Consider the following 7803-nt stretch of genomic DNA (forward strand, 5'->3'; position numbering starts at 1 on the left):
TCTGTCAGTCCAGGTTACCTTTAATATTCTCTCTCCAATACCATAACTCAATTGTATCAGTTCTTCTGTGGTCTTTATTCTTTGTCCAACTTTCACATAAATATGCAAATATTGAAAATTCCATGACTTCAGTCAGGCGCACTTTAGTCCTCAAACTGATGTCTTTGCTCTTGAACACTTTGAAGAAGTCTTGAGCAGCAGATTTGCCTAATGCAATATGTCCATTGATTTCTTGATTGCTGCTTCCATGAGTGTTGAAGGTTGACCTGAAAAAATTGAAATCTTTGGCAACTTCAATCTTTTCTCTATTTATCTTGATGTTATTTATTGGTCTATTGGTGAGAATTTTTGTTTTCTTTACATTGAGATGCAACCCATATCAAAAATACTTCATCACTAAGTATTTTAAGTCCTCTTCACTATCAGCAAGCAGGGTTTATCATATGCATATTGCAGGTTGTTAATGAGTCTCCTCCAATTCTGATGCCATGTTTTTCTTCATACAATCCAGCTTCTCGGATTATTTGCTCAGTGTAAAGATTGAACAAGTATGGTAAAAAGAATACAACCCTGTCGCACACCTTTCCTAATTTTAAATCATTCAATGTTCCCTTATTCTGTTCGAACAACTGCCTCTTGATCTATGTACAGTTTCCTCATGAGCACAATTAAGTGCTCTGGAAAACTCATTCTCTGCAATGTTGTCCATACATCTCATGACCCACACAATAAAAAGCACTTGCATAGTCAATAAAGCACAAGGAAATATGTTTCTGGTATTATCTGCTTTTAGTCAATATCCACCTAACATCAGCAATAATATCCCTCTTCCTATGTCCTCTTTTGAATCCAGCTTGAACCTCTGATAGTTCCCTGTCATTGTATTCTTGCAGCCATTTTTAAATTATCTTGAGCAAATTTTTATTTGCATATGATATTAATATTGTTCCATGATTTCTACATTACACTGGGCCACCTATCTTTGAAATGGGCACAAGCATGGATCTCTTCCAATCAGTTGATCAGGTCACTGTCTTCCAAATTTCTTGTCATAAATGAGTTAGTGTCTCCAATGCTGTGTCAGTTTGTTGAAAGATTCTAGTTTGAATTCAACCTCCTCCCAGAGCCATGTTCTGTGCAATTTCATTCAGTCTACCTTGGACTTCTTCATTCAACATCATTAGCTCTTGATCATATACTAACTTTTGAAATGTTTGAACATCAACTATGTCTTTTTAGAACAGTGACTCTGTATTCATTCCATCTTCTTATGATGCTTTCTGTATCATTCAATGTATTGCCCATGGAATCCTTCAACATTTCAAGTCAAGGCTTAAAATTTTTTTCAGTTCCCTTAGCTTGAGACATGCTGCGTATGTTCTTTCCTTTTGGTTTTCTAACTACAGGTCTTTGTGCATTTCATTATATTATTTGATATATACTATATTTATTTCTTCCATTTGCTTTAGCATCTCTATGCTGGAGAGCAAGTTTGAGTCTCTTCTGATATCCATTTCAGTCCTTTCTTGTCTTGTTAATAAACTTCTACTTTCATCCTGTATAATTTTCTTGATGTCATCTCACAACTCTTCTGGTCTATGGTCATTAGTGTCAAATGCATCAAATCTATTCTTGAGATGATCTCTAAATTCAGGTGGGATATGTTAAGGTTGTATTTTGGCTCTTGTGTGCATGTTTTAATTTTCTTCAGCTTTAACCTGAACTTGCTTTACAGTCTGCTTCTGACTTTGTTTTAGCTGCTGAACAGAGCTTTTCCACCATCTCTTGCCACAGATATAGTCAATTTGATTTCTTTGTGGTGAAGTACATGTGTATAATTGATTTCATGTTATTTAAAAAAGGTAATTGCAATGAAAAAGTCATTGGCCTTGCAGAGTTCTATCATGCAATCTCCAGTATCATTTCTGTTGCCAAGAACTTTAAAAAGTTTGAAAAAAAATGGTATTTTTCAACTGACCATTCCTCTTTGCATTCCAATCTCCAGTAATTACCAATATAATTTTTTAATGTTCTTATTGTGAATAATGTGATAGTTTACATGGGAGAACATTAGCTTTACATTCATCCTATCATATATCGATTCATTGCCATGATTATCATCCCCTCCATGCACCATCAAACAACCAAAGATATACCCTGCAAGCCTGCCCCTCGGTCATCAGCACACAGCCCCTTTCCCTCTCTGGGTCTAGAGTCCTCAACTGCTCCATCTCTCCACATCATCGTCTCTGCCTCCGTGTCTGGCATCACTGTTTCTCTGGGTAGAACCCTGCACTCCACTCTTCTTCCTTGATGGTCCAAGGGACCTCCACATCTGGACTGCAAAGTCAATCACTCCCTTCCTTTTGCTACAAAACATCCACCTTTACATTTCCAACCCTTACAATCAGTCATGATAGCAATTATTCACTATTGTACCACAAGAGTCTTATCCCCATTTCCTTTCATCAGCCCCACCTAGACATATTGGATACTACTCAGTGGAGGGTATACCTTCCTCTGCACCCTCTGGATCTAGGCTTCCTCTTGAAAGCTTGTAAGCCAGGCACATCTTGTCTTTGTAGGCCCCTCCCATTTTGGGTAGTGTAGTGGTTACAAATCAGACTGCGAACCTCAAAGTCAGCAGTTCAAAACTACCAGATGTTCTACAGGATAAAGATAAGACTTTCTGTTCCCATAAAGATTTACAGCCTTGGAAACCCTGTACAGGGTCACTGTGAGTCGGAACCAACTCCACAGCACATAACCACCACCACCCCATTTTGGGTAGCCAATGTCTAAGTTGTCCCTCCCTGTCTACTCTGTATATTGAGGAGATGGGAATTATCCTCACTGTAAAGATTTGTTCCCTCTTTTGAGCTACTGCATCCATAGGTGTAGGTCAAGTTCATCAAATTGTATCAGATTACTCTTTTTTCCCTCTTCTTTCTTCTTCTGGTTGAGCTCTGATCATTCAGTCATTGAAGCCAGGTCAAGTGGGTATTATCTACAAGTATGGGTGTTCTTGTGCATATGTCTTTCTTCTTATCAGCTGGATTCTTCACTCTCCACTCTAGTCCTCTGTGGCTATGTCACTGACTCTGGGACCAGGAGTCCCCAGGTCTTGCCATACTGCTGTCCAACCAGGTCTTCACCCAGGTTCACGGAAGTCTATTGAATGTGGTCGAACTTAGCTCACAGCTTCATTACTGTTTTTCCCTCACGTTCCCTTATTGGTGACCAACGTTGTCACCAGTCAGACCGCATGCCTGCCCATGTATTCCCACTGAGTCTTAGTCTTGGAAGGGAATTTTCCCTGAGGGGACCCAACCACTTGCCTTGATGTCTCCTGGGTGAGCAACTTGCTTATTCTTGTAGTAGTCAGTCGGACTGTTGTTATTGTTTTTTATTTTTCCTGTCGGTCTTTCTTGCACGTCAATGCATGTTGATTACATGTTTCATCAATTTAAGACTGAAGAAGTTGCTAGTATTCTTCAATTTCATCACCACTGGATTACTGGTTGGTATGTAAATTTGAATTATAGTGGTATTAACTGATCTTCCTATCACAGACAGCATTGTACTTCAAGATAGATCTTGAAATGTTCTCTTTGATGAAGAATGTGACACCATTTCTCTTCAATTTGTTTACCTGGCATAGTAAATTATGTGATTGTCAAATTCCAAGTGGCCAATGCCAGTCCATTTCAGCTCACTAATCCCTAGGAGATTGATGTTTATGCATTACATTTCATTTTGACAGGCTCCAATTTTTCTAGATTCATACTTCATGCAATCCTTGATCTAAATATTAATGGATTTTTGCAACTATTTTGCCTCATTTTGAGTTGTGCCCAATCAACAAATGAAGTTCCTGAAGTTACTCCCCCAGTCGTATTTTGAGTGCCTTCCTGCCTGAGAAGCTCATCTTCCAGTACTCTATCTGACAATATTCTGGTGCTATTCATTATGTTGATGATCAGTGTGGAAGTGATTAGACAATATAATTGATATCCCATGCTAGTAAAGTTTTAATAAATGCAATACATAAACTGCTGCAACCATACATTGACAGAGAACTTCCAGAGGTACAATCCGGATTCAGAATAGGACGTGAAATGAGAAATATCAATGCTGACATCAGATAGATCTTGGCTGAAAGCAGAGAATACCAGAAAGATGTTTACATGTGTTTTATTGACTACACAAAGGCTTTTGATTGTGTGGATCATGACAAGCTATGAACTACATTGCTAAGTATGAGTATTCCAGAGCACTTAATTGTGCTCATGGGGAACCTGTACATAGACCAAGAGGCAGTTGCTCAAACAGAACAAGGGAGCACTGACTTGTTTTAAATTAGGAAAGGTGTATGACAGGGTTGCATTCTTTCACCATACTTATTCAGCCTGTATGCTGAGTCAATAATCCAAAAAGCTGGATTGTTAAGTACCATGGAGTTGGTTCCGACTCATAGCGACCCTGCACAGGGTTTCCGAGGCTGCAAGTCTTTACGGGAGCAGAAAGCCTCATCTTTCTCCTGCGGAACAGCTGGTAGTTTCAAACTGCCAACCTTGAGGTTAGCAGCCCAATTCGTAACCACTACACTACCAGAGCTCCTTAAAAAGCTAGATTATATGATGAAAAATATGGCATCAGAATTGGAGGAAGACTCATTAACAATCTGCAATATGCAGATGATACAACCTTACTAGATGAAAGTGAAGAAGACTTAGATACTTGCTGATGAAAATAAAAGACCACAGCCTTTAGTATGGGTTGCATCTCAGTGCAAAGAAAACAAAAATCCTCACAACTAGACCAATAAATGTCATCCATATAAATGGAAAAAAGATTGAAGTTGCCAAAGATTTCATTTTGCTTGGATCAACAAACCTTCAACACTCATGGAAGCAGCAGTCAAGAAATCAACAACATATTGCATTAGGCATATCTGCTATCCAAGACCTCTTTGGAATGCTCAAGAACAAAGATGTGACTTTAAGGACTGACCCAAGCCATGGAATTTTAAGTAACCTTTTATGCTTGTGAAAGTTGGACAGTGAATAAGGAAGACCCTAGAAGAATTGATGCATTTGGGTTCTGGTGTTTGAAAAGAATATTCAAAGTGCCATGGACTTCAAATGAATAAACTATATTAGAAGAAGTATAGCCAAAATGGTCCTTGATATCCAGGATTGCCAGACTTCGTCTCTCATACTTCAGACATATTCTCAGGAGGGACCAGTCACTGGAGAAGAATATCATGTTTGGTAAAGTGGAAAGTCAAAAAAAAAAGAGGAAGACCCCAAACAAGATGGATTGGCACCGTGGCAAAAGTGATAGCCTCAGGTCTAGCAAAGATTGTGAGATTGGCCTAGGGCGAGTCAGTGTTTCATTCTGTTGACCATAGGGTTGCTATGAGTCAGTACCGAATCTATGGCACCTAGCAACAACAACATTCATCATGTTCAGCATTCAATATTTTGTTGGTATCTGATAGTGTTTTACCGCTACTCACATGTTTTTTGGTGGTTAAAGTTTTGGAAGTAGTCTGCCTCTCCTTCTTGCAAGTCTGTCTTAACCAGGAAGCTGAGCTGAAACCTATTCACCATTGTTGACCCTGTTGATATTTGAAATAACAGTGACACAGCTTCCAGAATATCAGCAACAAGCAAGCTACCACAATATGTAAACTGACATATGGTGGCTGCCTTTAATGGTTAAATGTTGCTGTGAAAGGAGCCCTGGTGGTACAATAGTTACAGCATTTGGTGGCTAATCAAAAGATAGGCTGTTCAAACCTATCAGTCACTCAGCAAGAGAAAGATGTGGTATTATGCTAAGGTGAAGGTTTGCAGTCCTAGATACTCTATCAAGTGGCTTTTCTCTGCCCTATAAAGTCATCACAAGTTGGGATAACGGTGACATCAGTGGGTTTGGAATTGATTTTTTTAAAGTGTTGATATAAATGATAGAGCTATACAATTTGTCATTTACACTTTTTTAAAATCTGCTTATTTTTTGGATAGCAAGCATTCTAGTTTCTTCTGCCACTCAAACTGGTTAGGAATTATCAGCAATTGACTTCAAGAATATCAGGAAATGTGAATAACATTTAGTACTGGCAAACCAAACAAAAATAAAATATATATAATGAAATAAATCCTGCACTGCAAGAATTTATTTCATTATGTATGGATGGGCTTCAAAAATTTATAGGAAAATTCTATTATCTGTGTGTGTGTGAACTGAATAAAAGTTTGCAGACAGGATCATCAGCTTTACATTAAACAAGTCATATACTTTTGTTTCATTTCATGATTTCAATCTCCTCCATGCAACAACAGTTATCCCTGTGGTTACCCAACTACAAATATCCTCTTTCAACTCTTAGATATTTGTGGGATATAAAAATATATATGGTGTGGCTCTGTAGGATAAGCACTTGACTACACAGCTGAGTTGAACTACAAGGTTGTTGGTTCAAACTCAACAGCCATGCCTCAGAAACCCTATATAGGGTTGCTATGAGTGAGCACTTAACAATTACAATAGCATATATGTATGTAAATTTGAATATATATATATGTCTGTGTGTGTGTGTATATATATATATATATATAGTTGTGGTTGTATGGCATGGAGTTGGTTCCAACTCTTAGTGATCCTGCATAGAGTTTCTGAGGCTATAAATCTTTACAGGAGCATAAAGCCTCATCTTTCTCCTATGGAACAGCTGGTAGTTTCAAACTGCTGACCTTGAGACTAGCTGCCCAACTTGCAATCACTATACTATCAGAGCCCCTTAGGAGCCAACAGATCTGTGTTGGAAGAAGTACAGCCAGAGTGCTCCTTGGAGGCCAGGATGGCCAAATTTCATCTCTCATACTTCAGATATATTGTCAGGAGGGGCCAATTACTGGTGAAGGATATCATGTTTGGTAAGGTGGAGGGTCAGAGAAAAAGAGGAATACCCAGCGAGATGGATTGACAAAGTGACAGCATCAATGGCCTCAAGCATGGCAAGAGTAGTGAGATTGGCCCAGAATCAGGCAGTGTTTCATTCTGCTGTGCACGGTTGCTATGAATCAATACCGGCTCGATGGCACCTAGAAATAACTATATATATATACATATATATATATATATCACACTCTTCGGTTGCTATGAATCAATACCAGCTCGATGGCACCTAGAAATAACTATATATATATATATATATCACACTCTTCCCATACCCATTCAGCTTGTGTCTCTGTCCATGTATCTATACACAGAACATTACTTTACCTTGGTTGTATATATATCACTACTTACCTCTTTTCCCTTTAGCTCTTGCATACCTCCCTGTGTCTTCACTTATATTCATCACTCTTCTGCCAGCCTCTCTCTTGTATATTGTCATCACCCTTCTTATACATGGCACTCCCCATCAACCGACTCTACGCTGTATCCAGTGAATTACTCTCCCTTCCCTCCCACCCCTGGTAACCATCAAATAATGTTACTTTTAGTATGAAAACATTTTCTTGAATTTTAAAATAGTGGTCTCATACAATAGTTGTCCTTTTGCGACTGATTTATTTTACTCAGCATAGTGTGCTCCAGGTTCTTCCATGCTATGAGGTGTTCTGCAGATTTATCATTATTCTTCAGTGTTGCTTTATTGTTGTTTTCAGGTGCCATTGAGTCAGAACCAACTCATAGCACCCCCTTGCACAGCAGAATGAAACAATGTCCAATCCTGGGCCAACCTCACTATCGCTGCCACACTTGATGCCATCAATGATGCCACTTGGC

Source organism: Chrysochloris asiatica, unplaced genomic scaffold, assembly GCF_000296735.1.
Source record: "Chrysochloris asiatica unplaced genomic scaffold, ChrAsi1.0 scaffold00068, whole genome shotgun sequence".
NCBI classification, from domain to species: Eukaryota; Metazoa; Chordata; class Mammalia; order Afrosoricida; family Chrysochloridae; genus Chrysochloris; species Chrysochloris asiatica.